Raw genomic sequence first — 10,558 nt, forward strand, 5'->3', positions numbered from 1 at the left:
GGTTTGAAAGGTTTTTGTTTGTTTGTTTTTTTTTGAGACAGAATTTCGCTCTGTCCCTCAAGCTAGAGGGCAGTGGTGGGATCTCAGTTCACTGCAACCTCCGCCTTCTGTGTTCAAGCAATTATCCCGTCTCAGCCTCCCAAGTAGCTGGGACTATAGGCATGCACCACCATGCCTGGCTACTTTTTGTATTTTTAGTAGACATGAGATTTCACCATATTGGCCAGGCTGGTCTCGAACTCCTGACTTCATGATCCACCCACCTCGGCCAAAAGTATTTTATTTAGTTAAACACCAGCCCTCTATTGTTAGATGTGTATAAGTTATTACAAATTTTTGTAGCTAATATAAATAACACCTAAATAAATCAGAAATAATGTCTATCTTTGTGCAAGTTTTCAGTATTTTAACTTGTTTCCTTTCCATGTTCTTCCTGTTTATTGAAATCATATGCAGTTATTGTAGAATCTTCAGAACATTACAAAATATTCAGAACATTTATAGAAACACAAGTGATTATCATCTCACCACTTGGAAGCAGCTATTTTTAAGCTTTTGGGCCATTTCCTTCCAGTCCTTTCTGTGTCACTAAGTTTTTCATTTTTTTCTATCCATTTTCCACTTTCTTTTCTCTTTTCCTCATCCTCCTTCTACTATTATTTTCTATAGAGAAGATCATACTCTATGCCCAGTTTTCATTTTTTTTTTGTTTTTCTTGCCTATGCTAGTGTATGTAATTTCTAGGATGATCCAAAATTTTCTGTGGACCAATAAGTCTCTACAAGGGGGCAATTTTATCCCCCAGGGGACATTTGACAATGTGCATAGACATTTTAAATTGTCACAGTTAGTGACAACTAATTGGGGGGAGTGAGTAGGGGTTTTGCTTTTGACATCTAGTGGTTCAAGACCAGGGATACTGCTGAACAACCTATGATACACAAGACATCCCCCGCCACAAAGAATGATCCAGTTCCCAGGGTCAGTAAAACATCAGTGTTGGAGACCTCACAGTACATGTAATTTTTGATGGCTGCATACTGTTCTATGGTTTGAAAGTTTTTCATTCAGTTAAACACCAGTCCTCTATTGTTGGGTGTGTAAGTTATCACAAATTTTTGTAGCTAATACAAATAACATTGAACACATTTAAGTGTTTCAAATTAACACAAAACATTAATATTCCTCTCTTTTTCTGTAACCACTGAGCCAAATGAAAGCCATGGGTATTGTAAATGCCAAAATGATCATGGCTCTTCAGTAGGATAAGCCTCTCAATGCAGAGCCAGTAGTAATTCTTTATACTCACAAGGTTTATTATGTGTTCTCAACAAAAGATGATTGTCTAATGGTTAGTTATGTGAATAAACGCTTGTTGGCAGTGAAGGTTATTCATTTTTTCTCAAAAACTTTCCCTTTTCCACAACTTTCCCTTTAGTCTCTTTTCATGAGCTCTGTTGGCCCCTGAGACCAGGAATTAGAAAGCAGATGCCGAGTCACATCGTCACTCCCTGGTACTCTGCCAACGTTATGGGGATGTCAGCGACATTGGCATTAGTGTATCATTCATTATAATAGATCAACAACCGGATTGGGTGTGGTGGCTCACGTCTGTAATCCCAGCACTTTGAGAGGCTGAAGCGAGCGGGTCACTTGAGATCAAGGAGTTCGAGACCAGCCTGGTCAACATGGTGACAACCCCACCTCTACTAAAAATACAAAAATTAGCCAGGCATGGTGGCACACACCTGTACGCCCAGCTACTTCGGAGGCTGAGGCAGGAGAATCACTTGAACCTGGGAGGCAGAGGTTGCAGTGCACTGAGATCATGCCCCTGCACTCCAGCCTAGATGACAGAGTGAGACTCTGAAAAAAAAAAAAAAAAAAAAAAAAAAAAAAAGGAAATAAAGAAGAAAGAAGGAAAGAAAAAGAAAGAAAAAGAAAGAAAAAGAAGAGAGAAAGAAAGAAAAGAAAGAAGTAAAAGAAAGAAAGAATGAAAGAATGAAACAAAAAAGATCAGCAACCATAGGACACAAAGACATCTGAATAAATAGGATTTGAGTGGTTTATTTTACAGATGAGAATGGTAAGGGCCAGGGAGAAAATGCCTCCACGAGAGCCAGAGAGCTGATAACAGAGAGTCATTCCTCTGCGGCCAGGATTCTATGCCTTCCAAGTGAGTAACCCTGCAGAGGCCTCCGGGGGCTTTTCTCTGTGGAAGCTGGAGGAGCTCTGGACGTCTGTATAGAGGCCTTTAGATCCCACCTGGTGTAGCCTGAACTGCAGACCTGGTCCCCAAAGCCCAGGATTCTCCTAGAGTCAGCCCTGCCTCCCCTGAGCCAAGGATAGGCCAAAGTTTCATTTCTCAAAGTGTGGTCTTGAGTTATCTACATCAAAATCCCTAAGACTCTTATTACCTTCAGATTCCTAAGTCCTACTCTAAATGCACCAACTATTTTATATCAGTTCCCTAGTAGATTCTCAGGCACACTAAAATCTGAGAAGTATTGGGTTACAAAAGGGGTTGACACTTTTTTTTTTTTTTTTTCTCTCCAAAGGGCCAGATAGTAAATACTTCAGGCTTTGTGGACTGTATACTCTCTGTTGTTAAGACTCAACTGGACACTGCAACTTGAAAGCAGCTATGGGCAATACATAGATAGTCATGTCTAGATTTGGCCTGTGAGACATAGTTTACCAGCCTCTGGTAACCAAAATAGCTTGAAGCCTGAATTCTTATGTCAGCCTCATTTATTCTCATTTGACAGAAGGTGACGCTCTTTGAGACACTGGCTACACATTGGGAGGTCTGGGAATGATTGCAGAATTGGCTCAGATCTAACTGTATGGACTTGGCAACTCCATTTCATCACTAAGACTCAGTTTCCCTATCCTATAACAGTTGACCTCTCAGCCCTCGGTCAGCCTCTCTGGTAGGCACGTCCCTTGACTTTCTCCTGCAATTGATGGCATCTTAGAACCTCAGGAGCATCTGTCTACTGCCTGTCCCTGTGTGTTGAACAGAAAAGGAGGGCAGAGGTGGCTTTGGCCAGCCCAGGCCTCACTTCCCAGCAGCTTCCCTGAGCACCTCCTGGCTTCTCGGCAAAGGCTAGAGCTCAAAAGGCCAAGAGTGAGTCACAGGGAGGGGGTGCCAGGACTTGCTTTACTCCCTCCCTCTCTGCAGGCTCTGCCTTCCAAGGCACTGGGCTGGAGGCCCTGGCAGTGTGGGAGGAAGGGGCAGCCCTCTTCCCAGCTCCACCCATATGCCACCTTGATGGCTCTCAACAGGCGGAGTCTGCTGGGCTCCACCCATAATCCTAAGTCCTCTTCTCTATACTCATCTGCCTGTCCGTGTTCATCATGCCCAGTAACCATGGGTAAATACCCATATGGACCACAGGGATCAGATCTCAGCTTTCTCTCCCAAACCCTTCTCTCTGTACCTATCTTCCCTGTATAGAAAATTCCTGCTTATTTTTCATGTGCTGCCACTTCCAAGAAGCCTTCCTGGGTTGCTGAAGAGGCTTACTCCACTCCTCTGCGATGCTTTGGTTACCCTCACACAATCTACCCTTTGACCACTTCTCAGCACATGGACTACTGATGGTGGTGTTGTTGCTACTGCTATTGTGAGTCTCTCACATAGGCAATGGGTGCTTCCATGGCAGGGACTGAATCTTACTAATTTTTATATCCCTTGACATCAGCGCAACTTTCACACACTAAGAGCTTAATCAATGCATGTCAAACTTATTTCATAAAGGTAGATTTCATTTGGTGCTCAAAAGAAAGTTAAATAAGGCTTTCTCTACCAGGTAGCAAAGTTATGGAGCTTATTACCCCCAAGAAGTGGACCAATACAACTATTAATGCATTACAGAAAAAGTGAGATACTGAATGCCGAGAAGATCCGAATGGATTGTGATCAGTTTTAGCCACTTTTGCGTTCACTTTACTTCTCTTTCTTCATTACATGCTTCTTTCTCCTAGTGGTGGACATCATCCAAATTCTTTATCTTGAGTCTTCCCTTGCTTTGATTTCTTTGTCTTTATAATTGAAAGCCTCAAATTTGAGAAAGTCTCAGAATCTCTTAGCTTGGTAAAAGTTCATATTTCAAGGTCTACGCTGAGAGAGTGGGAAGTAGTAGGGCTTGGGTGGGTCCTGGAGATGCATTTATAACAAGTTCCCAAGGGTACCTGCAAGCAGGTGGTCTGTGCATCACTCTACGTGTCCCTTCCTGGTTGATTAACATTTTTATTTTTTTTTTCAGTGCCAGTTCTATGCCCATTACTGCTGTAGGAACTGAAAATAGAGTGGAGACCCAAAGAATGGTCCTCCCTTCATGGAGAATGCATGCTGCCCTTCCCTCCATTGGATCTTCCACGACATCATTTGAAGATCTCCGTGGTTAGGCTGTCCTGGAAATTCCTACTCAATGTGTTCAAAAGGCCATTTCTTATTCTCTCTCGACATATCAGCTGCCCTCCACCCTACCCTGTCCTTGACTTTCCTGCGTCCATCATGGTTCTGGCATTCTTCTTCCTCCTTCTTCCAGTTGCCCACTCTCTGTGTTGTCTGTGCATTATCTACTCTAATCATGCAGGTATCATGCCTTTTTGATTCTTCATTCACATCACTTGTCTCTTCTCATATCTCTGGTTAATCACAAACAAGATCCTTAGAAGTTCATGCTAAAAGCCTGCAGAAGACACTTCATTTGCTTCCCTGTCTGCTGTCTTTTCTTATTTTAATTTATTCAAATTGATTTTCAAGTGCTGTGTTTCTGAAACTATGACAAGCACTAGAATTATCTGGAAGTCCTGTGAAAATGAGATTCCCTGTTCATTGCTCTGCAGGTCACCTGAGGTTGGGCAATCTCACATGCTGAGGCGGGTGGTTCATGGCGGTCGCTTTGAGAGGCAGGTCCTAGAATACACTGTTTTTACTTGGTAAGTCTCCTTCCTTTTTCTCCTTTGGCTGTCACCCATCAGCTTCAACCCTGAAATTTAGAGTGGCATTTAAAGCTTAAACCTGGCAGGGGTCTTCTCATTGAATTTTTTTCTCCTCCTTCTTAGATTCCTTTCTTTGCTTCACAGGTCTCCTTCCAGCCCAATTCCCCCATCTTTGCTTTTGCTACCTTTCACATCAGAAATGTTGTCATCTTTCCCTTGATTCTTTTAATCTTTACCTAACTGATATGGTTTGGCTGTGTCCCCACCCAAATCTCATCTTGAATTATAGTTCTCATAATCCCCAGGTGTCGTGGGAGGTAATTTAATCATGTAGGCGGCTAGTCTTACACAGTTCTCATGATAGTGAGTGAGTTCTCATGAGATCTGATGGTTTTATAAGGGGCTTTTTTCCCGTTTGCTTTGCACTTCTTCCTGCCACCACATGAAGGAGAATTTACTTGCTTCCTTTTTTACCATGATTGTGTTTCCTGAGGCCTTCCTAGCCATGCTGAACTGTGAGTCAATTAAACCTCTTTCCTTTATAAATTACCCAGTCTCTGGTATGTCCTTATTAGCAGTATGAAAACGAACTAATACACCAACCTTCAAGTTAAACTAAAGCTCTGTCTCCTCTACTTCCCCAGGCTACAAGTATCTAGCCAGTCTCCAAATTCCCAACACACCTACTTCCTGGTGCATTCCTCTGATATGTCTTACTAGCTGCCAATTTAATGGTGTGTTTATTGCCCAACTAACTAGACTGAGCATCTTGTGACCAAGGCTTCATATTATTTATATCACACTCCCTGGCACATAATTGATATTAAACAAATAACACCACTAATAATATTTGTTTTCATATTTTACCGATGGAAATCAGGACTTTTGGTTGAGACCACTAAGTTTTTTGGAGAAATCATCAAAGGTACTTACATTTTCCTATAGAGGGACACATGCTTGTCCCTCTGCCAGAAATACTCCCTTTATACACAATTGTCCTTTGCGTGGTTAACAATGGCTTATCCACTGGGTCTAAGTTTAAAACTCCCTTCTTCAGAGAGGTCTCTGACCATCCAGATTAATCTATTTCTCTCTGATATCATTTGCATAGCACACTACACTCTCTCATAGTATGAATCACACCTGAAATTAGTAATTTTACTATCTTCTCCAACTATTTGTATTGTAAGAGGATTATATATCCTTGCCCGTTATCATATGACCTACAGTTCTTTTCTATGGGAAGAGTGTATTTCCCCACTCCATTTATGTTGGTTCTGGCCATGGGACCTTATTTAGCCAATGAACAAACACAGTGAAATACACCATTTTTAGCCATCTCTAGTTAAACACCTTACTGGAGGAGTAAATTCTGTACCAGTGGTTCTCAACTAGGGCTTGATTTTTCTTCCCATGGGACAATTGGCAATATCTGGAGATCTTTTTGGTTGTCACGTCTGGGGGTAATGCTGCTGACATTAGTGAGTAGAGGCCAGGGATGCTGCTAAACATCCTACAATACGTAGAATAGCTCCCCACAAAAAGGAAGTATCCAGCCCTCAATGTGAATGGTACCGAGGCTGAGAAACTGGGCTATACACCAATGTCATCTGAGAAAAACTCTACTCCAAGTGGGAAAATGAACTTTGAAATAAACATCCATTCACTAGTTTAGTGTCCTGGATTTTACAATCTTTCTGAACCTTATTTTTTTAAAATCATTTGAGAAGTGTGTATGATAACTCTACCCTCAAGAAGATGTTGTAGAGATTAAAGAAAATATTGTTAAGTAACGCGACTGGCATATTGGTCTTCAAGAATGCTAGGTCTGTCTCCTGTCCTCATTGATGCTATGTCAAGATTTATTACACACAATCAAGTTTTTTTTCAGAGTCTCGCTCTGTTGCCAGGCCTGAGTGCAGTGGTGTGATCCCAGCCCACTGCAACCTCTGCCTCTCGCCAGGTTCAAGTGATTCTCCTGCCTCAGCCTCCTGAGTAGCTGGAACAACAGGTGCGTGCCAGCATGCCCAGAGTAGCTGGAACAACAGGTGCATGCCAGCACGCCCAGCTAATTTTTGTATTTTTAGTAGAGACGGGGTTTCACCATGTTGGCCAGGACAGTCTTGATCTCCTGACCTCATGATTCGCCTGCCTTGGCCTCCCAAAGTGCTGGGATCACAGGCGTGAGCCACCATGCCTGGCCCAATCAAGTGTTTAATCCTCTAAATAACATTAGGATTTGTGCTAGTATCTTTAAAATATTACTCAGACCATGGCAGCAGGGATTGGGGGTAGGGTATCTATTATTTGTGCTGCCTGACTAAATCTGGAGACTTGGACCCAGACTTTGGTGGGTTGAATCCAAAGGTCCAGAGGCTTTATTTGTGTTCCCCAAGAGGGCAGGCAGCAGAGCCCATGTGTTCTTTAACTAACTGGGTCTTTCTGTTTGCAATGGCAATGAGAAACAGGGAAAATTCATAATAATTCTTACAATGATTATGTGCTGCGATCTTTAGCCGGAATGATCCCTTGGAATGAAAAGCTGATACTATCATGCCTTTGCTTACATCCCTTCAGTGGCTTGTTTTCCTTGGAGCCTGTAAAATCAAAGTCCAAATTGTTCCCATGACTTAGAATGGTCACAGTCTGTCTCTTGTCCTCCCTACTCTAGTGTCCCCGTATTGTCCACGGATCTCAGAATATGTCATGCCTTCTCTAGTCTCAGGGTCTTTGCACAGGAAGTTCCCATGTGATAAAATGCTTTTCCCCCTTCTTTTCACCTTTATAACCTCTACTTATCTTCCTGTTTTATGCTATAGCCTCTGTCAGAGAAGATTTTCTCAAATCCTCTAAACAAGTCAGGTCATTTCACCCTGTATTTCTACCATGCCCATTCTCAGAGCTGATGGCAATCAGTAAAACTCTACACCTCACTGTATGCTTACCAGTTAAAACACTGAAGACAATACTTTTGTAATTGTTGATGATTTATTACTGCTCTGAGCCCCCAGTGCCAAGCCCTGGCCACACTGGCCTTCTTTGGAACATTACCTTTTGCCCACTCCCCATTACTCCAAAATCAAGCAACTGAAGGTTGTCTGGCACCATAGCAGACTTTCAGACTCCTGATGTGAGGTTACAGCCAACATTCATTTCGATTGGCCCATATAATCCCTGCTCATATTTCTGCCTTAGGATTATTTGTCTCATAATCATGTTATCGAGCAGTGATTATTTGTCTTTCTGGAAACATTCTAAAATCCAGAAAGCAGGGGTGAGTTTTATAGTGGACCTACAATCTGAAATACACAATATGCACTTCTGTTAACTGCTTCTCTTATTTAATCCTCGCAACTCCATGTGGTAAGAGTTGTCCAGTCTTTCTATTTCACAACTGAGGCTTCAAAAATAAAAGAGATCCATGTTGAAGGGAGAGGAAAAGAAGAAGACTCCTAGGACCGTAGGCCTGGGGCTGTGTTATCCCAGTGCCATCATCTCAGGATATGATGGGAGCTGCTAGGTGTAGAGATAGCTCCTCTTTGGAGAAACCTCCATGAAACGGTTTCAGGGAAGGCCATTGTGGTTATGTCTCAGAAGATTTGCCCTGCAAGTGAAACAGAAGTTTCTCATGGAGATGTGGAGGGGGCTGCCCTGCTGTGTCAGAAAGTGGATACTCTATGGAACCAAACCCATTATAATGAGATAAGGTCGAGGCTGCTGTTGGATCTTTACCCATTGTAGCTTCTATTTGTATGGTAAGCAGCTGCTAAGATGGCCCCAGATATCACTGCCTCGCAATAGTCCTGTCTTTGTGTAATCTACTCCCCGTGAGTGTGGGCTGGATATTCTGGCTCTCTTCAGGTAAACAGATGATTGAAAAAGTGATGAAATGTCACTTCTAAAATTAGGTTACAGAGAGAATGTGGTTTCGTTTTTGCTCACTCCCTCTTACTCAGGGAAACTAGCTGCCTTTTTATGTACTGCCCTATGGAGAGGCACACATGTCAAGAAACTGAGGGAATGCCTTCCAGCCAACAGCCAGCCAGGAACTAAGGTGCTCAGTACAGCAGCCTCTACAAGACTGAATAATGCCAACAGCTATTTGATTGTGCTTGGAAGAAGATCTCCATTTAGTTGAACCTTCAGATGAGACTGCAGCCCTGGCCAGCAAACAAATTGCAGCCTATGGAAAGACCTTAAGGCAGAGGCATCCAACTGAACGACCCAAGGGCTCTGACTTACAGAAACTGTGAGCAGTCAGTGCCTATTTTTTTAAACCACTACACTTTGGGGATGGATTGTAACACAGCTATTGATAACTAATAGAGTTTGTTACGTTAGCATTTTAGTCTGCTTTTTTAGCTGCAAGATAAAACTAACCCCTTCACATAAACAGTTAGATTTCAACTCTACAGGTTCAGTTTTGACTTTATAGTTAGCTACTAATGAATCTACACATAAATGTCAGGTTCCCCTAACATAGAAGAGAGGCCTACTATGTACAGGATTATGGACTGTGAATTTCTAGATATAAAGATTTTGTCTCATTCATCTCCATACCCCAGGGCCTAGACCAAGCTTTATCCTATCATAGCTATTTAATATCTACGGGTCGATTTAAATGATCTAGTTACCAGATAGCTATTATGACCCACGTTTTACTGATAAAATAAGAGAAGTACCTAGAGTTTAAGTGATTCAGAGAAGGTCATGTGAGTGGAGTCAGGGCTTTCACCCAAATTCTCAGGCTGCCATCTGTGTATCCCAGCGCTTCCTTAGTGGGTAAAATAGCCCATTACAGACTAGAATGGCAATGTTTTCCTTCCGTTGCAACATACTAGCTCAAAATAAGCAGGTGGCTTTTTTATTTCTTTTTAAAGAAAAACGATGTTTTATTAAAGGATTGTCTTCCAAAAAGGCTTCGTTACTCCTTTTTTTCCCTTTAAGCATAGTGAAATGGCCTCTACCTTATTTCGAAAGGATTTCTGGGATAAAGTTCTTCAGTGATAACACGTTTGAAGTAAGTAACAATTAAGTTATCTTAGTCCTCACTAATAATGTTTGTGGAGGAATTGGTGTTTCTTTCTGAGTTAATAAGAAACATTTGCAGCCAAACCATAGGACTCTGAAGATAAAGCAATTGGCAAGAAATGGTATGTTTAAATACCAGAAAATAGCCCATATCCAAACAGGTGTGCGAGAAAACAGTATAAATAAACTGCTCTGTATGCAGTTTAGCCCGAGCAGAATTGTGTAGGAAACTTTCCTCCTATTCTGGAAAAAATATAACCAAACCAGGCCACTTGTATCCTCCTTAGACTGCACAGCTGGAAAAACAGTCCTTGTTCAAACAGCCGAAAGTAAAAGTTGTTTTAATTTTTTTTTAATGGCCAGATAAACAAAACCTTGCTAGAGGAATGACTATACTTGTGCAAATATGGCCTTGAGCTAGCATCTTGTGAAAGACTCACCTCTTTTCAACCTTTAAGAAATATGCCTGCTTCTTTGATTTCGTGATGGTCACTTCATGTTGTGTTAGGATATTTTTAAAAAAATGTTTCTGTTGGTACAGTTGTCTTAACCATCTGGGCACTTGACTTAGGGC

This window comes from Macaca thibetana, chromosome 20 (assembly GCF_024542745.1).
Source record: "Macaca thibetana thibetana isolate TM-01 chromosome 20, ASM2454274v1, whole genome shotgun sequence".
Lineage (NCBI taxonomy): Eukaryota > Metazoa > Chordata > Mammalia > Primates > Cercopithecidae > Macaca > Macaca thibetana.